This window comes from Camelus ferus, chromosome 29 (genome assembly GCF_009834535.1).
Source record: "Camelus ferus isolate YT-003-E chromosome 29, BCGSAC_Cfer_1.0, whole genome shotgun sequence".
NCBI lineage: Eukaryota > Metazoa > Chordata > Mammalia > Artiodactyla > Camelidae > Camelus > Camelus ferus.
In genome coordinates, this window is record NC_045724.1 from 18342261 (window position 1) to 18364865 (window position 22605).

The 22605-nt window shown below is 39.6% G+C and overlaps 1 long non-coding RNA gene across 3 annotated transcripts in view; it reads right to left on the reverse strand.

Annotated features, from left to right (window-relative positions):
• The window catches only part of LOC116660420, a 135968-nt gene extending 128214 nt beyond the window's left edge, over positions 1 to 7754 (reverse strand). For all 3 annotated transcript variants that reach the window (XR_004315922.1, XR_004315921.1, XR_004315920.1), the window contains exon 1: positions 7340 to 7754. This is a non-coding gene — a long non-coding RNA (uncharacterized LOC116660420). The remainder of the gene's footprint in view (positions 1 to 7339) is intronic.
• Positions 7755 to 22605: the final 14851 nt, after the last annotated feature.

Consider the following 22605-nt stretch of genomic DNA (forward strand, 5'->3'; position numbering starts at 1 on the left):
CAATTATTTATGATAATTGTAACTCTGAGTTACTACTAAAGAAGTAATTCTGTACTGGGAGCTTGAAATCTAATTTTTAGACTCATAAATGGGGACACTAGCCTTTCTATTTCCTTTAAAATACTTGGGAGTCTGTTCCTTTTTATTTATCATCTTTAGCTAAGCTGCTTTTATAAAGAAGACTTTGAATCACAATCAACATTTCAAACACAGATCTTACAGCAATCTGCATATTTTATTAAGACCAGTACATTAATCCAAGTGTGTAAGTATCACTAGTAAGTGTTTCCTTATGACTGGATACAAATTTTTAGTGCACCACCCTCTTTCCCTACCATTCCCCTTCTTTTAAGGGCTACAGAGAACTCTACTTTTGCCTGTCTTAATCTCTTGCCTCTGCCTCCCTCCAAGGTCGGTCCTTTCTTAGTAGACCTGTTCTTGCGGTCTTGAGCTTTTGTAATGGGGAACTGAGAGGAAAGATGAGAAGGCAGAAGGGGAGCAGGGGGCTCCTTAGGCAGGAATGGGAATTTCCCAGGGACTTTGAGGCCAGGAGGCTCGGGCAGCTGCAGTTTGTAGGATGATGGACAGGAGTAAAGAAGGAACTTAAAGAATTATCGCCGAAGATTATATATGGCTTTTGTGGTATTCAACAAAGGCTTTGAAATTAGTGGGCCATATTCTTTTGACTATATCATTATTTGAGAATAAACCATTTGGATCCTAGTTTTATAAACATTGAAGTCTCACTGGATATTTATTATAATTTGTGTGGCTCACACCTTAGAATGCCCTGCCTTGCCTAGGGAATATGAATTCTTAAGAATCCTGTCTTCCCAAGATAGAACCCAGCAGTAATATCGTTTGCAGCATACAAGCATGACTCAGGCTCCCCTAATGAGAATAGGTTCAGAAGTGAGAGCTGCTATTCAACAGTAATAAGTTTCAGTTATAGAAGCTCCAGGGATCTGTTTACAGCATTGTGCCTAGAGTTAGCAATGCTGGAATGTATACTTAATTTGTTAAGAGGGTAGATCTCATATAATCATAACAAGATTTTTTTCTTAATTAGTGTAGGAATTTTTTTTTTTTAAAGAAAAAGAAGTGAGCAACTTGAGAAAGGAGGCTCCACACAGAATCCATGGGGTGGCAAAAATGGCAGCCAAATTCATGCTGCAGAAACAGCAGTGGCGGGGCGGGGGCAGCAGAAGTGCTGATGTGGTAGAGGCTGTGGTTAAACTCAGCAGGTCTGCTCAACTGCCTGCAGTTGGACATCGTCCCCAGATTTCGCTTTGGACTGGTTCTCCCACAAATATTTACATAATAAACTCCTTTCCTGTTTAATCAGTCAGCCAGTGCCAATTTCTGGTGCCACACAAAATGTTTCATTAAAACTCTTTTTGGGTTGCATATGAGAATAATGGCTCAGTTTTCCATATTTACTCTGATATTCCAGAGCCCAGGCATTATTTGCTGCATAATGTTACTTGTGGATTTTAATCAGTGGCTTTTACTTCAGAGTAAGGTTTTGTTTCCAAAATATTAATGAAAATACATGAGTAGACCATGGAAGAAAGGTGTTTTCAAAATTCCAAATGTAATTTCTCTCGTCAAGAGAGGACACATGAGACAAGAACTATGTTTGGCTTTATATTTACAAGAGAAAGAAGATTGTGATCAGCAAGCCTAGGTCTTTAAATCTCCAGAGAAGTCCTCCTTTAGTTTTTATCTGTAAAATACGGATGCCAAGGCCTGTACTGCGGGTCTACAGTGAGGATTAAAGTAGGTAACATATGAAAAATATCAGCAAAGGGCCTGACCCTCACATTCATACTGAGCAACCTTTTCTAAATTTTACTAAAATGTAAGAACATAAGGTAGGAGATGCAGGCAGATTTTACTGGGCTTGGATGGAGGTGGCAGGTGGGGGCTTTTAACCTAATCAGAGCTTACAGAGATCTTCATTGAAGATGGGTACATGATCATTAAGGGTCCATCTTCATCCACTTTTATCACAATCAAGCTACTGGACACCTTGTTTAACTACAGGAAATTTTTTTCTATAGCACACTGTTGACAAAGTAAGTCAACTTAGAAGAAAAATATTTCAATACATATCTCATCTAAAAGGAAGAAGAAATCATTTAAATATAGGCTTTGATGGGAGAAAATATCTCTACTCAGTACTCCAGAGTAATAAAGATTTTATTCTTAAAAGCTTACACTAACAAGATTGAAATAGTTACCGGATACATTTACCATTCTGCCTGTATGACAAAAAAGCAACGTGCCAGCGCAAATCCACGTCCCAAAGGAACTCATGCTTTACCCAAAGGTTTACTGAGCAACGACTCTGATTGCTACGGCCTCCTGCCAAGGTGATTCAGGAGGGAAATCATAAGGAAGGCATAAATTGATCACCAGTGCCATCTCTCCTGGCAGCTAGACTAGCCAGCATCCTCTAATGCCTCTGACTGCTCGGGAAATCCCACTACCACCATCCCATCCCCAGCGGAAGCACCCAACTCTGACCTGCCTTTCCAGATAGGTCTCTCCACTCCGACCCCTCTGGTGGGCCCCACAAGGAAGCGCTCTCATCTAACTGCCTTTTGGGGGGTTATCAGTCAGTCCCAGCAACCATAACAAAATGCCGGAGACTGGGTGGCTTAAATAACAAACACGTTTTTCTCACAGATCTGGAGGCTAAGAGTCCAAGACCAAGGTTCCAGCTGATTCAGCTTCTGGTCAGGCCTCTCCTCCCGGCTTGCAGGCAGCTACCTTGCCTTTCTTTGGTGCATGGCATGGAGCGAGGGAGACAGACAGAGCGAACTCTCTGAGGTCACTTCTCATAAAGACACAAATCCTACTGGATCAGGGCTATACCTTTATGGCTTTATTTAACCTTAATTGCTTCCTCAGAGGCCCCATCTCCACATACATCTACACTAGGGGTTAGGGCTTCAACATATGAATTTGCAGGGGGCGGGGACACACCCACATTCGGTGCAGAACAGAAGGGATACAGTTAACTCAAACACACCACATGATGAAAGGACTTTAATCCTCTTTGCACAGAATGCACCTTCTGGCAGGGAATAATTGCTTAATAACCATAGGAAGGAATTTCTAGTGATTCAGGAGGGTAAGGACATTTATCACACGGCACCTGTGCCTACCCTGCTCCACTGGCTGCAAAGCGACCTCTTCTGATTTACAATGTCTCATGGTTCCTGCTCTTCAGTGTCAGTGAAACACATGCAGTAAACCACTCCACTGATGGCCAGGCACGCGGTCACACACTCCTGCCCCCAGACCTTCCAGCCACAGGCCATTTCTGGTCCTGAACCATGCCATGGCTTCTGGTCCACAAAAAGAGGAACATCCTTTCCCCTGGTCTGGCAGTGTGCCACACAGCCATGCCTGGACTGTGTTCCAGATTTTCCACATCATTCATGCTCGAGCATACACAGCAAGAGACACACAAGCTTGCATATTCTTAACCTTTACGTGTGTCCTTCTGTGTTTACCTGCCTTTTGGGGAGTTAAATTATATTACCGTGTAGTAGATACAGACAGTATGATTAAAACCTTAAAGGCCGTTTTGCTTTTACCTCCGAAACACAAAAGGAGCCAGGATTTGTAACATACTACTTTTTTGCCCTGTCCTAATCTCACGTGGGAGTCTGAGTAACTGCTCTCTCAGCAGACACCTAACCCAAATAACTATTTTTAGACATGAAAAAAAAGTCTTCGGGAACTTTTATTTACCAAGTGCTCCAAGCATTTGTACTCTAAGAAGTTCAACAATGAATTCTGTGATAATACTTAAAAAGGGGTTTTAGTTTAATAACGTAAATTGTTCATTCTGGTAAACTGACAACATCCTTGGGAATTTAGAGAGTAACCTCAGAATGCTACCTGCACAGTAAGCCTAGCTCAGTAATTACTTGCTGATTATTTGCAGTATGGTCATTTGTAAAAAGTGAGACACTGTATTTTTAAGATTTGAGTCTGTTTTCTTGACTAATTAGTGGCAAAGCTGAGACTATAAGACAAGTCATTGAGTTCTTTTAACTTATAGAAATTTCTAAACACACAAAGGTGGTATAATATGATAAACTTCACACTCCCATCACCCAGTCTCAGCAATTATCACCATTTTACTTTGCCAAACATTTCACCGTTCCTCCTCTGAATTTCTTACTGCAGTATTTTGAAGCAGATCTTAGATATATTTCACTCATATACACTTCAGTGCATATCTCTAATATTTTTATATTTATATACTTATCTCTACATTTTATGTGCATTTGTGGTAGATCAACAATTTCCAAAAAGTGGCCAAAGGACTTGGACACCTAACAAAATATACTGGTATCCTTCTTCCACTTTTTTCCTCTATGTATTTCTCTCCCTCAAAAGAGGAAATCCACATCAATTTTAATAGGTCAATAAACAGAAAAGTAAAAAGAAACAGAAACAAACCCCAATCATCCTGATGGCAGAAATGTAAAATGTCAGCTTTAAGGTTACGTTAAAACATTTCAATATGTTCAGGCTCCACAAAACACACAAGCAAATCCCTCTTATTTTCCTCCAAGAAAAAAGTCATGATGTGGAAATTCCATCCTGGGTCCTCCAAAAATCCTCGGTTGTGCAGAGGCTATGTGTATCTACTTCACTAGGCAAATTGTGATGGTATTTAATAAAATCTAAATAATTTCTGGTGTCTAACCTTGTTAAATATTTATTTGGCATATAATTTAACCAGGCTTCTCAGGTATTACTGTTCTATGGGTTTATCAAATTTTTAATTTATTCTAATTTTAATACAGAATTTTAACATCACACTCATTAAAAGGCAATCCATTCACTACAGAGGCAAATAACTTACATACAGAGTGGCCATCAAGTCTGGAAACATAGGCAACCATATAAAATAAAAGGCTTATTGCTATTACATGACAATACACGATATGTCTGATTGTTGTCCCTCATTAATGATGCAGAGTTTAGTGTGCTGGGCAGAATGGCAAGGGACAGGATGCATTAATGAAGCATTTCTAGCAGTCCTGGCACGTACAGCTGTAACACATTGCCTTCCATCATTAGTTCTCAGATGTGATGCCTGAAATCAACACCAGCAACGCTTGGGAGTGTTAAAAACGAACATTTTCAGGGCCTTACCCCAGACTTGCTGTATCAGAAATTTGGGCTCAGTTGTCTGGCTTAACAAGGACTGCAGGTGATTTTGATGCAAGCTAAATTTTGAGAACCGCAGGCTCAGATAACCTGTGCCTCTGATTTTTTGCCAAGTAAAAAACAAATAAACAAAAAACTCTGCCCTTTCAGCATACCCCAAGCATAGAGTTGCCAGATTTAGCAAATAAAAATATAGGACACCAGTTAAATTTGAATTTCAGATAAAAAAGTAAATTTTTAGTATAATTGCGTCCTTGCAGGTATGTCCCATGTATATATCCCACTTATGCAAGTGATATATAGAACTATCTCCATGCCTACTTACACTAAAAAATTATTTGTTGCTTATCTGATTCAAATTGAACATTTATTTCATCCTGTGTCCTGAGTTTTTCTGGCATCCATACACAAGTGTTCTGATCTGGCCATCAGTCAGCATCCTCCACAGGGCTACGTCATCTAATCCATAATAATTTTAGAAATTATCACTCTACCCGTCTCTCACCACTGATGTTACGTGGTGATTGGTGTCTGAGTGACCTCCCCTCACCTGTCAACGGCATACACTAATTGGTGGTCACTTAACACAGTCGAACAGGATAGTCACCTGTGCACTCTGTAGGCAGAAATCTTGAGTGTCAGCTGAAGACAAAAGCTAAAGAAATGTGTATCAGATTCCACAATGAAACGTGAAAACTTCTGTTCCAAGAGCCTTATGTTTCATGCAAGGTTCTAGATTTCTATTAAGAAATAATTAACTATAGACCAAAAAAAATTTTTATATCCCTTACTGGAGCCACATGCTGACGGTGGGTCCTTTCCCACAACCGTCCCTAGTTAAGTCAGACAATTAAAACAAAACAATTCTGAAATCTAAATCCTTCCTGATTTACTTTTACATAGTCATTTTTTTTTTCATTTTTGAACTGTCATCCTATTTTCTTTTTAAATGTACATAAAACATATAGATCTCAAATACACATTTCAGTAAGTTTTGACAAACGTGTACCCCCACCCCATCAAGATACAGAACATTTCCTTCACTCCAGAAGAGATCCTCGAGCCCCTTTCCAGTCAACCTCCCCTCACCACCAGAAGCAACCGTTGTTCTGATTTTTATCACCACACATTAGTTTTGTTGCTCTAGAACTTCGAGTAAGTCAAATTGCTTTCATTTTCACATATTCAAAACATTTGGCTCTATGGAAGGGAATTTAAAGGGTATTTCTCTTTTTCTCTGAAATTGCCTCTAAAGCCCTCAAGTTAGTACCCCATCCCCCACCCTCAAGGGCAGGAAGGGTGCTGGATGCTTTTCAGGTCTGAGGGGAATGACTAGAGGGAGGATCAGGAAAAGCATGCTTGAGGTCGGAGATCCCTGTTGACCTCTTGAGATGAGTCCCCAAGAAGTGCTGGTGTTAGGAAACTGCAGAAGGCGTTGAATGTAAGGGGCTGCAAGAGAATGCTCCGAGCCGTGCCAGATGGGGAACAACTCCAGCATCTCAGTGGGCTCCAAGAGGCAGCCACACCACTGGCTTTGTAGCAACTAAGCTCCAGGCCTGTAGGGACTGCCCACGGGCTCCAGGATATCTGCAATGAAGACCCACCTCTGCAGCATCCTAAGACCCTTAGGGTGGGAAAGTGCTCCTGTATCTGTAATCTGAGGGCAGACTAGACCATAGTGATACACCCGAAAGAAAGGGCAGAGGAATGTAGATACCACTGTTCCAGCTAATAAGTTAAACATACAAGTTATTTAATATTTTAGTGCTTTGCAAAGTACCCACTGGAGTAGTATCTAATTATTATTTTAAAAGTCTGCTACCCAGACAGAACATAAAATGTAAAATGCCAGCATACATAATCTAATATTATCCTCTATGGAAAACATATTTCCATTATGTTCATTTTTGCTCACATTCCTCGGGGATCCAGGGATGAAAAAATATATAAACCCAAGCAGACCTGTGGTTAGTTTATACAGGTATATACAAATGTTATCACTTGAGACAAATGTAGAAAACTACGTACAAAGAGTAAAATGCAATTTAAATGAACCCCCAAAACGCTGATGCTCACCACCAATCCTCACTCCCCCCTGAGTTGTTCTTAGACTTTCCGAATCTCCCAAACGCAAACTTACCTTCAGATCCTTCCATGAAGACGCCAAAGTTGTTCCTGCTCACCGGACGTGGGGTCCATTCCTGTTAGGCCTCAGGGACTCTTACCTCCCCCGTGTCTGAGGAGATCACACATGACCAGAAAAACCTTCCTCCTTCCTTGCTGGGGGAGGCTGGGTCCTCCTGGAGCTGGCTCTGGCACCAAGTTTAAGAAGCGAGGTGAAGAGCAAGGATCCGCGCCTGTGAAAGGAGGCGGGCAGACGCCGGGTTAGCGCGGGGAAGCAGCTGAAGGGCGATGCAGACCCAACGAAGCCGGGAGCTCTGGGGTGAGCGTTGCCCGGGAGGGTGTTCTCCGCACCCCGGGCCGCTGGCTGTGCCTGGGTCTCCCCGTCTCACCAGCCACCAGACGACGGCAAGCGACCCCGGGAAGGGCGTGACCTTGGGCGAGTCTGCGCAGGAGAGGAGAGGCGAGGCTTACTGAGGTGCCGACAGCTGTATCCTGTTCCCTGATCACTTCATGCGCCACAGCTGGACACCAAATCCTTCCTTGAAGGGAGATGCGAGTATCTAGCACTACTGTCCTCCTCCAACTCTCTGCAAGAGCCCTGCGGATTTCTCTCCACTCGCCAAATCACCACGCTCTCCTTTATCTTGGTCTGGGACTCTTGCCTGGAACGCTTTTCTACCCTCTCCCCCGGCTGACTCCTGCCCATTCCTCAGATCTCATTCTTAGGAAGGCCTTCCCTCACCCATTCCTTTATAACATTCATCTCACTTAGTTTGCCTAATGCCTTTATTCCCTGCGCACACCCGTCCGTTAGAGCAGGGAAGATGTCCCGCTGGATTGTGCTGCGTCCTCAATGTTGAGCGATGTGCCAAACGCAGAGTCAATATTCAGCGTTTATTTGATGAATGGATTAGTTAACTAGACATACCTTGCATTTTAGTTTGGGTTCTCCCAGAAGCAGATCCTAAAGCAGGGAGTCGAGTACAAACCCTTTATCTGAGCGGCGATTCCAGGAAACACTGGTGGGAAAGCAGGCAAGTGAGATCAGAAAGGCAAAGCAGCCAATTAATTACCCATCACAGCTGTGGGCGATCAGCCTCATCCTGCTGGCGAAATCTGAGAGCCAGCAGCGGACATGTGCCTTGAAGTTACCCATCCAGAAATGAGTGACCAGTTACTATATGATTCCATTTATATGAAATATCCAAAAAAGGCCAATTCATAGAGACAGAAATTAGATTAGTGGTTGCCAGGGGAGAGGGAGGGGAGGGTTGGGAGTAACTGCTAACAGGTATAGGATTTCTTTGAGAGAGGGATAGAATGTTCTCGAATTTTGTGAATTTACTAAAATCCACTGAGTTTTATACTTTAATAAGAATTCTATGTGAATTATATCTCAATAAAACTAATTACAAGAAATGAGGGAGCTGGGATATGTATACATTAGCTCCATGCATTAGTCAGGGCTGCTGAGGGATGGGATTTCATTTCCACAGCATTTCCAGCCTGTCCAAGCACAGGCAGAACAGGCTCAGAGACCAGGGCAGCCTTCCAGCTGAGGGAGGCAAATAGCCAGCACTTAGCAGTCTAAAGGCAGATGCGCTGAACGGGAAGGATGAGGGGCTGTGGGGAGGGCAGAGATAAGGTCTGCTGCTTTTGTAAGAGATGGACCTAGCAAACCCACTTGGCATATTCAAAGATGAGCCATTCTGTGGAGAAGAAGAATTCATTCAGAAGCTTCTGGCTCCAAGAAATTTTTTTCTTTTTTTTTTTTTTTTTAATGGAGGTACTAGAGATTGAACCCAGGACCTCATGCATGCTCTACCACTGCGGTATACCCACCCCCTAAGAACTTATTTTTCTAAATCTGTTCTAAAACAGATTGATACCTAGATGACATGTTAGGGAACCCCATTATCTTAGCTGTAACAGCAAATCAAGTAAAGCTGAGGAAGGAGACAAGAGCAGTGTTTTCAGTGGAAAGTGGGATTGTGGTAGATAGAATAATGTGCTCCCCACCTCAAAAAAGTCTACATTCTAATCCTCAGAACCTGTGTATGTTCCCTTTTAAGGTACAAGAAACTTTACAGATGTGACTAGGTTAATTAAGGCTTTTGAACTGGGGAAGATACCCTGAAGCACCCAGATGGGCTCAATATAATTACACGGTTTTTACAAGAGGGACAAAGGAGGATTAGAGTCAGAGAAGGAGAGGTCAGAGTGATACAATTTGAAGATGGAGAGAGGGGCCACCAGCCACAGAATACAGACACCATTAGAAGGGAAAAAAGTAACAACACAGATCCTCCCTCAGAGCTTCCAGAGGGAACCGGTCCTGCCAACATCTTGACATTAGCCCAGTAAAAATGATTGCAGACTACTGACCTCCACAACTGTATAAGAGTATATATGTGTGTTGTTTTAAGCCACTAAATTTGTGGTGGTTTGTGGCAATGGTAACAGGAAACTAATACAGGGACTATCTGAAAGCACCTTCCCAGAATAGGTTTTAAAAATACTCACCATCATTTCTGCCCCAGAATACACTGCAAACTTTGGAAAGTTCTTAAAAATCACTTTAAAAAAATAAGACATTTTCTGTCTTGACTGTCTTATGTTCAATATAGTGAATCTATTTTTTAATCTCTTAAAATATCATACTTCTACTTGTCTTTCATATGATATCTTTTTAGAATAATTAAATACCATTTAAAGTAGAAAGTGTGTGTGTGGTTTTTTAAATTTTTATAAATTGAATGTTGCTATTTATCTTTTAGATTTCAGATTATAAATTATATCATGCCAAGTAAAAATTCTTACTATAATATTGACATACAAAAAAAAAACAATGGATAAATTCCCAGAAAATAACATGTTTGCAACTCTAAAAATAGTGTAAAATTAAATAACTTAAATAGAAATATTCTTACTACATATCAGCAAATAAATGAGTATATTCAATGTGAGTTGAAGGGAGAGGGCTTCCAGGCATGAAAGTGAGGAAGTGAGGTTACTGAAGGTGAGAATGGGACACAGGGTAGGATAAGATCTTAGAAAAATAAAAGGGAAAACATGGACACAAACTAAATGTTCATCAACAGATGACTGGATAAAGAAGACGTAGTATATGTACGTACACAATGGAATATTACTCAGCCATAAAAAAGAACAAAATAATGCCATTTGCAGCAACATCGATGGACCTAGATATTATCATATTTAGTAAAGTAAGTCAGAGAAAGAGAAACATGATATGATATCACTTGTATGTGGAATCTAAAAAAAAAATTATACAAATTCTATTTACAAACCAAAAACAGACTCAGGGACATTGAAAACAAACGATGGTTACCGAAGGGAAAGGGCAGTGAGGGATAAATTAGGGGTTTGGGATTAAGAGACACGCAGTACTATAAATAAAATAGATAAACAACAAGGATCTACTGTATAGCACAGGAAACTATATTTAATTTCTTGTAATAATATATAATGGAAAAGAATCTGAAAAGAAAAAGCATACGAGTATATATAACTGAATCACTTTGCTATATACTTGAAACTAACATTGTAAATAATCTACACTTCAATAAAAAAAATTTTTTTAAATACAAGGGTGAAAACAAGGCAGGGGGTTTATAGGACATAAAAGAAATGAAGTGTTTTCAGGGACACCTGATAAAAGGCCCATGTAATATATCTCTGATTCCAATCTATTCCCCACATTTTCACCAGATAATATATAATGAAATTCAATCATGTCATTCCTGTGCTTAAAAAGGCTCTGAAATCAGATTAAAATAAAACAACAGAGCCACACACTCCATAATCTTAATGGCATGCAAAGCCCTGGAGGATGCCAGCCTACCTTTCAGCTGTTATCACTTATCACGAGGGTCCCAATCATACAAGACTCTCCATTGTTCCCAAAACATCTCATTGTCTTTCATGCCTCAGGGCCTTTGCAAATACTCTTCCCCCTTACTGGAATGAGTACTTTTTGTCCTCATCAAGTGTCTACTCATCCCACCCTAAATATCATCTCAGTGAAGTTTCTGCTGCAAGAATTACTCCATCTCAGGCCCTGAGCATCCATCCTACACTTTCCTTCCAGGGATGCCAAGAACATGAAGCCCTGACTACTCTTTTCCCTGGCCAGTCCTCAGGGTTGTGCTTGCAGAGAGCAATCTTGCGGGCTGATGCAGCATCTTGCTTGCTGCTCACTGTAAACATGGTAAATTCCTAAAGCTCAGCGCTCCTCTCCTATCACACGACACACGGCTTGTGCAAGCTTCCATCTAAGCCCACCTGCGTGCCCCCGGGGATTTGGGGCACATGAAGACCTGGTGTCGACATCATACTCAATGCTGGTCACTGTGCTGATTAATAAAGTCATGTGTGTCCATCCTAGGAGTCTCATGTCCTCCCCCAGCATCCATGAAACGGTACCAGGCTAGCTTGTTAGTTCCAAGTGGGATAAAAGACCATATTCTTCACAGACCTTGAAGGCTCCCCATCTCTCCAGACAGGTTTATGGCCTCTTATATCTGTGATTCAATAATATTTGCTCAAATAAAATGTTTTATATGAGGGCATGCGTTATGGCACATAGGAGATGTTCAAAAATACATTTGTCAAATAAATAAAAGTATTTCCAGTTCAGAAAGGTCTGTGCTCTGAGAACTGCTTCATTTTCCTCTAAAACTGGGCCCATTTAAATAGTACAGACAAAATGAGACTGTTCTTTCATTGTCAAAGGAGAGTGTTCCTGAACTGACTGGCTCTGAAGACCTTGGAGAATCTCAGAGTGACAGTATTGGGCTCTTTGAATCTTTCCTCATGCCAATTACGTTTGGCCAGCATGATCCTGCTAACAATTCCTAGATTTATTTATTTTTTTAAATTCATTTTTAAAGCATTCTTTCTCTAGTCTGCAGTATATGTTTTCTGTCCTAAAAGATTGAAGGTTAAGTTCACATTTCAAGATTTTGAGTGATTTTTTTTTTCTCAATGTTGTAAGCTAGGGGGAATAAAACTCTCATTAATTATTGACTTTTTTCCCCCAGTGGTTTTATCATATTTTTGCAGCCAGGAGGCATGGCATTAATGAGCTGGAAAAAAAAATAAATGAATAAATAGAATTTTACTTGGTTATGAGATCATGAAGAGAAACTGAGAAAACGCAAAGTAGCAAACAGAAGCAGCTGTTAGAAAGCCCCAGAAGTGAGGATATCATAAAATAATAGACATCTGTCTAGCCAGAGGCAACAGGTTGGTGTGCAGGTTGGAAGCCAGAGTTACCCCACTAATGAGCTACACAAGAAACACACACTTCCTCCTGCCCAAGCGGTAGGGAAAGAAGAAATAACTTATTTTATTCAACTCAAAATTAGTCAAACTTTTTTATTTAAATTAAAGAGTGAACTCAAAGGCTCTAATTAATATTTGAAATCAGATTTATGTTGCTGAAATATGCATCTCATTTTTGAGATAGCCTGTGGGTAGGGCTGAGTTCCTGCTGGAAATGGACCCTTGTTAAACAAAGGAGGTAGATCCAATCCCTCAGCCCCTGATGGCACAGTGACCTGTGAGGTCACCCTGAGGTTACAGTAATTTACTACAGGTTTTTACTATAAGCAGCACCATTCACCCCACACCCTGGTTCCAGGGCTCAGCCTAGATGGAAAGTTTAAAAAAAAAAAGATGTTATGCCAAAATATTCCAAAATTTGGAATGGCTTTAGAGAACATTGGACATTTTATTCAATATTAATCTGCTTTCCTTAATTTTAGCCTACATTTGAAAGTGGGAAACAGACACCACGGAAATACTGTTAAAGCATTTAACAGTAATAGAGAGAGGAGATGAGTCTCCTAATATTTGGAGAAAAGGGTAAAATATATCCTCATAATTTTGTCACCTGCGCTGTCCCCCGTTACTGTGCCTAAAACCAGAATGCTTGATCTGTATCTTGAGACTCTAAGAGGAGGGTAGATTAGCCCCATGAGATTTACCCAGAAGTTCAGTGCTACTACTACCCACACAGAGGAAAAGAAATGCAGAAATCACCAAGGTAAGGGCTTTACTTTGGCCATTGCCAGTGTCAAACACCTGCCCTTTTTACTGCGAAACTGCGACAACAAGCTGCCTTCTACTTTAAAGTTTCATGTGCCAATTATAACTCTCACTCCACTAACACCTTCATGATAGCTTGGGGCCAGGAAAAATGAAATTGTGTTGAACCACTAGCCTTTAATAATTAGATCGTTCATTTAGAGAACTCTGGATTCAGCAGGGGATGACAGGGTGCGGGGGGATGCTGTTGAAAACAAAAATAAGTCAGGAAAAAGAAAGGAAACTCACCCCTCTCAATATTCACGCTCCCCCATCCACCTTCCCTATTCTGTAAGTCGGGGTCCTTTGCCTCAGACTCCAAATACCTATCACCTTGCAGGTTCCCCTTGACAGCTCTTACTGGGAATATGGTGATGGTTCCAGACTATCAAGGATGCGTGCTTTGATATGTTTTGTGCTGCAGACTGATCCAGTGGTGTGAATGCCAGTGAAATGATCCCCTGTGCCATCTTGGGAAACTGGGTAATAAGATGAGGACCACTGACAAAGACATCATCACAGGCACCCCAAGGAAATCTGGAGCTCCTGATTCTGGTTTATGCATCACGAGAAAAGCCTTTTTCACCCAGTCACTCAAGTTTGTGCTTGGGTCCACTAAATTGTGGGTTTGGGTAATACTGGGATAACCCAGGTAAGGCATTCTGGAGGTTTAGCGTCTGCCTTTTCAAAGTAGGGAAATAACTAATAGGTGAATGTTATTTTTAACTTCCTCATTTGTAGTGAAAGAGGTCATATAATAGGGCTCAAAAATTAGAGTCACCCAATTACCACCCTGCTGAAAGGTTGCCTGCTGGGGCTGGTCCTTTTCTGTGCTCAGGACTGTTGGTATCTGCACACATCCCACCCTAGGGTGGAAAGGTAGGGGCCACAGAAACAACCTTACAGACATGTTTCTCAGGAAAAGTAGATCTACTGGAATCCCTAGGCTGGCAAGTGACTAGAGCCATTCCCGCTTCCCAAGAGGTATTGGCCCCAGAACATTCCTTCTGAAGGTGTATAAGGGTTGGGAATGTTTTTATATGAATAGGTTCCACAAGAATTGTGGGTAAATCACCTTTTAAAATCAAAATTGCATTTAAAGGGAGTTATTTCTGAAATTCTAAGAGTAAAAGGCCAAAATACACTGAATTGCTGTACTGGAATATTTACTTTCTCCAGGTATTTGCTAGAACAATAAGAATATTTTAAAAGACATCACTAATCCTGGCTAATTTATAACTACCATTTAAAACTCAATTACCCTGAGCCACATTTCTCATGTAATTCTAAATAGCTGTTACTCCTGATTATCCTATTTATGTTAATGGCACCAATATTCTTCTGTTCACAGAGGCATAAAATGTCAGACCATCTTTAGCTCCTCTTCATGACACTCCTGCCCACCCAACCAATTGCCAGATTCCCTGTTTCCTTAATAAAGTGGCCTCTAGTCTCCCTTTCTATCGAAACCCTAGTTCTGATCCTAGTTCTGCCTTCAGTGGTCTCCAAACGCCCAGATTCTCCTTCCTCCTTTTTGCACTTGTGGCAGTTTGATTAATCTGCCCATATCAGCATTTTGGTTATAGGATCCACCTGTTAAAAAGTCTTTCAGGACTTTCTATTGCCGACAGCAAGGGTTTTCATCTGGATGGACACAGCATTTTGTCCCTATACCTTGTAGGCTTTGCAAACGTCCTATCGCCTTTTGACCAATAAGGTAGAATTTGGTTTTGCCGGCATTCAAACATTTAACAGCAATTTCTGTTAAACGGAATGCCTGATCTAAGCAACTTGTGGGGTGTTAAATAGACTACCACTTGAGTAGGAGGGAAGAGCCTTAGAGCAACATCAAGTCTATGCCAAGGGAACTATCTAGTGCATATGGAACTTGTGACAACATCACCAGGTATTCAAGAGCGCACTGTCTAGGAGTGAACAGCTCTATTCCAAAAGAAACATCCTGAATGTCAACCAAGTGAGTGGTGCAGTAACGATGGATGCTTTTGTAAACACTATGAGACCATAATTGTACCATACTGTTACTTGTGCTGTAGTTGCTGCTGGCTTGTTTAGTATTTCCAGACCTTTCATCCTTTCCATTGTCCTGCTACAAATTCTAGTACGTGAAGCTGTGCCACCAACCCGAAAGACTGAAAACCACTGGCCAGGAAGACTGAGTCTAAATTCCTTACTGCAACGTATGAGGTGCTTCTCATTTTGACCCCAACCTTCCTTTTCAGCTTCAACTCCCAATACTTTCCCCTTGAGTCACACAGGACCACACTTTGCTCTCCAGCTAAGCCAGCTCTTGCACGCCTCTGGGATTTTGTATACAGGAGAAATGTCATGTTCTTATTTTTTCTGTACTCATTCACCAAGACCCAGTTACGACAGCATCTCCTCGCTTGTATTTTCTCTGACTCCCGTAGTGAGAGGAGATTGTTCCCATATCCTTGGAGTGTCTTCATTACAGCATGTACCCTCCCCTCTTGTAATCAGCACACAATGCTATCCCCGAGGCATCACATGTTGTGCCTCTGAGAACCCAAGGGCGTAGGCTTCACTTCATTCATCTTTGAATTCCCAGTTCTTGTGATATTATAAGCCCCAAAAAACATAGAATTGTTTTTCCTGAGATTCCACAGGCCACCTATGACTTGTTGATAATTAATCTTTTGAAAATTCTCTCTCACATCTCTGCTACGTGTGCTTTATACTCAAACTCAGCCAGAGTGCTCCTGAAAGATGAGTTCTCCTTTCCCACCTCAACAAATGTGCTCATATGATTCAAAGGATTCTTACGGTTGGGACACTCACCCTCTCTCCGTGACAGCCACCCACAAAATTCTACCTATCCCATATGACCTAGCTCAAATCCATGTTCTCCTGAGAAGCCATCTACCCAAACCAAGTATTTTCTCTGACCGTTTTCATATTTTGGTTACATGCTTCTCAGAACACTTAGCACAAACCACTCTGGATTGCCGTCATTTAGGTAAAATTTACCTCCCTTACTAGATTATAATCTCTTTGAAGCATGAAAATGCCTTATTAATCTTTGTTTTCTCATTAGTACCTATGCAATATCTTGTCTATAGAAGGTACAGTTTTTCAAATGCACGAATGAAGTGATGCATATATCCGGTGCAACGTACCATCCCCTATATCCTATTTCCACACGCCATCATACGATTAAGTTATAGTTTACGCAATAGGAGCCATTGCAACATTTCCTTGGTACTTTATGCAACTGTTATCATGGGGAGCCAATTCTTGCCTCATACTATCAACACTTTTTATTGCAGGTCTGTTTGCTTAATGAGGTACATTTTTAAAATTCTACACAGGATGAAGGTGTTAACAAACTTTATCACGGTAATCATTTCACAATATATATGTGCATCAAATCATCATGTTGTACACCTTAAACTTATATATATGTCAATAATACCTCAATAAAGCTAAAAAAAAAAAACCTACACAGGTGTTCTCTTACCCTCGAATGTGGAAATTGTGATTTATAATGCAGATAAGAGTAGTGATAAGCCCTAATACAAGAAAATTTCTTTTCCACTTGCAGGCAAAGCTGGTTTTTCTCTCTCTTCTTTGCTTCAATTCACATATCCATTATAGCAATCATTTCTATTGCTTTGTAATTATATGTTTTCACATTTATTTTCCTGCTTAATTTTGAGCTTCTCAAAGCCAATAACCATGTTTTATCTATCTATGTCTCTCTATTGATCATTCTAAATAATTAATTTATATATAATATACATATATATTTATTTACTTTATATACATATATAAACATAATATGAATATGTATTTAATATTTATAGATAAGTATGTATAAATTTCCATAACTAATTTCCCTGGCAATACTCTCCATTTGATAAAAACTATTGAGAGGATGAATAGACATTTTAAATGGTCAACACTGTTTATCACTAACAATTTGTTTTCAGAACTGCTAGAAGGAAAAAAATTAAAGCAAAGATATTAAGACTCATTGCCCCAAAATAGCCATTGAAAATCAATACAAAACACCTATGAAGTAATAATAAAAGCCAATAGTCAAACATGATTCCATTTTCACAGAACTTTCTAGTTTAATAGTATTGGTCCATAATTTGATATTATTTAGCCACTGGGGTAATATTGATCTTCCACTGCAATTTAGAGCAGTGTTTCTCAAATTTGGGTAATGAATAGACCCCTTTTTAAATATTAAGAATCCTCCACTGTATAGTGCAGGGAACTATATTCAATATCTTGTAATAACCTATAATGGAAAAGAATCTGAAAAAGAATATATGTATATGTATAATTGAGTCATGTACACCTGAAACTAACACAGCATTGTAAATCAACTATATTTCAATAAAAATAAATCCAAGAAAAATCAAATTAAAAAAAGAATCCTCCAGACTCATAGACTTGTCCTAATTGTATTTATTATTTTATTATTATTATTATTTAAACATCTCATGCTTATGGCCTTTGTAAAATTTTAAATCCACAATAAATTTAGAAATTAGATTTAAACAAAACAGAAAAATGCGTAAAACTCAAATTAACAACATTAATGTGATGGATCATGCCCTTTTGCTGAAACCATATTGCCATTTGCCATGAGACGGTGGTACCCACGTCTAAGATGGGCTCCCTTGAGTTGCTTGTGCCCCTACTGTCTAAATGTGTCTTCCTTCAGAGGTCACTCCATTCTCCCATTGCTCTTCTTTATCCAGATACCATTCTTGTTACAGGCACAGAGTGACTCATTTGGACTCTACTTGGAACAAATACATCAGTTATTAAGTTAACCACTTCTCTTTTAATCATTAGCCCCTGAGAATTAGAGTAACCCAGCGCTATTTTACACCTACCCAGTAGAAAATATAAAAGTAAACACTCCCATGAAATGATGAGACAGTATTCTGTCATACAGTGGTCATCCTAGCAATTCGTAATATGCTTATGTTAACATTTCAGAAGATTATCATCAAATTTGACCCAGGGACCCAACTTCCTGTAGAATATGGGGTTCCAAACCCAGTTTAACAAACGCTATCCACATCCCAGGAAATAAATTTCCCTCATTGTACGTTTCTGTTGGAATCCCATTCAGAATAGTATAAGGAAACTTGAAGGTCCTGCATAAATTACTTTTCAAAGCAGTGATAAGAGTGTAGCATCCTTGGTGGGAGCCTGGGCTTCCCGCATTTTCTATAGTTTCTCTCTCTTCTCTGCCTCCACTGTCCAATTCATCCTTCCTACTATCTTTACCCAGTTGTTTATTTTTTCTTCCTCTTCCATCTTTCCTGTTCTATTTTCCCTACCACCTCGTTTCCATGCTCTTTTAACTGGACATCACATGAAATTGAAGCGTACTTCCAAATTATGTTAGATGTGCCCTTTATCTTTGATTGGCCTTTACGGATTAGTAGTCACAAATGGGGAAGGGGGTGCTTTCCCATCCCTGAGGGCATGGTAAGATGTGCAGCATCCAACAAGGCTGGGAGGCTTATGCTCCGTCAGAGGTTTCCTGATTTCAACAAGGACTTCACCCAGAAGACTAGCTTGTTTTAATTGTACACAAAATAACAGCAGATCCTCTTTCTTCTGTCTTTTAAATGCAGCAAAGTTTAGTGGAAATGGCTGAAGTCTCCATTTATATGTTAGTAAAGATCCAGAACTTATTTGATCTGAGACTAAATAGTTCCACTCAAGATCTGCCTGCCTCCTTCACAGCAACAACTGTTTCTGAATATCTGCAGGTGGTCTAGGCTCCATGATAGACAAGAAAAGCTTAGATAAAGGTCTGCAAATTCTCAGAAACTTCCCTCCTTTCTCTGTCTCTCTGCAAGTCACAAAGAAATGGGAAGAGAGGCCAGAGTGTCCCAGGCTCCAGACAAGCATGACTCCTCTGAAGGCAGAAATGTTATCTTCTGGAGCTGAAGAGAGGGCAGCTAACTGAAAATACAAAAGTGTGACTCCAATGAAATGAAATGGGATTGGTTATTGTGGGACTCAGAAACAGGATTAAGGAGCAATTTCTAAAATATTTTGATTACCAGCCCAGCCACTGGAATGAAAATGTAATCTCCTAAGCAGATTTTTGAAGGACCATTCTGGTAGATTCTAGTAGTTGGTTTTGGTTTTGGTTTTTGCTTTTTTTTTTTTTTTTTAAATAAGACTTAGATCAAAGGCCACATCTTTGTAAAGTTTTCCTTGGCCTTTCCTGTCTAAATTCATTGTCCTCCAATGAATATATGTATGTCATATATGACTGAAAAATTGTGCTCTACACTGGAAATTGACACAACATTGCAAACTGACTATAATTCAATAAAATAACATTTAAAAATTCATTCATTCATTCATTCATTGTCCTCTCCTCTTTATTTCCATAAATGGACCTCATCCTTAGCATCATATGATCTGAAATGCATTGCTCTACTGATAGCACATGGTTTTGCCACAAAAAAAAAGGAACCAGCTGTCTTCAAAGAGTTTGACAGCCTACATAAACAAATTGTAATATAGCAATAGTTGGCAATAGTTGTATTGTAAAAAAACTCTTCTGCACAGAGACAGGCACCAAGGGCATCTCCTTGCCCACACCTTGGCCTGGAGGAGGGGTGTCTCTGTGGCTACTGCATCTGGGAGTATTAGAGCTGCCTAGCTTTTTTTCTTTTTTTTTTTTCTAATTTGTTTTTTGTTTTGGGGGGAGATTTATTTATTTATTTTAATGGAGATACTGGGGATTGAACCCAGGACCTCTTACATGCCAGGCACGTGCTCTACCACTGAACTATACCCTTTCCCCCTAGAGCTGCCTAGCTTTAAAAACAGCTTTTCATCCACACTTTTCCTTACTACACGATTAGTAAGGGGTAAATCTTCTACACAGTTTACTTAAAATTGTTATGGACACAGATTATCAGAGAATCTAGGAAGGCCATGTTATTTTATACCACGGTGACTGAAAATCATTTCAAAAAGACAGCAATGGACAACAAGGGGAAAAACCTCTTCGGTTTCTGCAAGCATCCAACTCAAAAACCTGATGACATTTGCCGCAACCTACTGTTGTAAAACTTGACATGAAATTTAAAATTCAGAGGATCCCTTTGGAATCAACAAAGGGAGGTCAGAAAGACCAGGCATGTAGGGCACTTAACCACATGGCTACTGTTAGAAAATCATAAGCGCTGACCCATTGGCATTTGGTCCGATGTGCTACTGTTGTTGAACAGCTAAGATCTGAGGGACTTAAAACTCCACCCAATGGCAAACACCTTGAACAAAAAGAATTAAGTGGAAGTCTGAAATGATGCAATGTTTTCAGAGCAAAACGAGGGGAACAACTCATAAAAATTCTCAGGAAGGAGCTCAGATTCATCCCATTGAGACTTAGTTTCCCATTCTTCAAATTGTTTTTCTTGGAACTTTTAAGTGGAAATAGAAATATTTTCTAATTCCAATTGAAAAAAACGAAGCAATGCAACACAGTCAGAAGTACTCCCAAAAGTCAGCATTCAAGTGGGAAAGAATTTCATACTGGGTTTGAGAAAATCTATGATCAAAGTCAATGATACATGCATGGAAAAGACAAATACTATGAACTCTAATTTTACGGAAATAACATCTAATGTGAGCACACTTTCAGTCTTCTATTACAAATTTTATGAATCAACATTTGAAATCCTTGTGCTGTGAAGTATTCATGTTTTGAAGTAAGCTATAAATATAATTCTTGGTAAATGAAAATGCTACATTAGTATATTTCAGTGTTTTCTCTGTCAGGTTATATTCTAATCTTACAGCTCATGAACTTATTTTTATATGCCCCTTTTATTATTCACTAATAAAGTGAAAAACTAAAAAAAAAATGGTAATCAAAAAAGAAGAAAACAAATTCTATATTGTCACCACCCAGAGATTAACAATATAAACATTTTTGTTTATGTCTTTTCAGATTAATTAAAGCTCAATACATTTATTATATTGTATCTTGATTTTTTTCCCCATTACTACAATGGGAACATCTTACCATGTCAATGTACAGACCATTCAAAAAATTTTGTAATTAAACTATAGTTGATTTACAGAATTATATTAGTTTCAGGTATACAACATTATAATTTAATATTTTATAGATTAAATGCCATTTAAATTTATCATAAAATAATGGCTATACTCCCTGTGCTGTGCAATATGTCCTTGTTTCTTATTTATTTTATGCATAGTAGTTTGTATCTCTTAATTCTTTAACCTGTCCCTCTCCCCATTGGTAACCACTGGCTTGTTTTCTATATCTGTGAGTCTGTTTCTGTTTTGTTACATTCATTCATTTGTTTTTGTTTTTGTTTTTAGATTCCATATATAAGTGATAACACACAGTATTTGTCTTTCTCTAAGACTATAAGTATTTGTATTTCACTAAGCATAATACCCTCTAGGTCCATCCATGTTTTTGCAAATGGCAGAATTTCATTCTTTTTTGTGGCTGAGTAGTATTCCATTGTATGTATACGCCACATCTTCTTCACCCATTCATCTGTCAATAGACACTTAGCTTGCTTCCATATCTTGGCTATTGTAAATAATGCTGCTACCAACATAGTGGTGTATGTATCTTTTCAAATTAGTGTTTTCATTGACTTCAGATCCAGAAGTAGAATTGCTGGATCATATGGTAGTTCTATTTTTAGTTTTTTGAGAAACATCCATACTATTATATATTTAACCAATTCTGCATCAAGAGATGTTTAGGTTGTTCATTATAAAACACTGTGATAATCTCTTCTCCATCCTGCACCCAGAGTGATCTTCCAGAACATAAATCAGATAAGTTACTCTCCTCCTGATCACTTCATTTTTGTCTTGAGAAAAAGACTCTAACTCCTCCCATGACCTGCAAAACCCTCCCTAAGCAGGACCCTGGCTCCACACCAAGAACCTCCTCCCCTTCCTCCTCTCACTTACTTTTGCCCCACTAACCTTTCTCTATGATCAAAGAAGCCAACAGTGTTGATTCTGCCTCAGGACCTTTGAATACACTTTTCCTTTAGCTAGAAACCGTCTTCAGCAAGCTCCTCACCATCCAGGACTCTTCACCCAGGAAGGCCTTTCCTAACCACCCACAAGCCACCTCTTTGTACT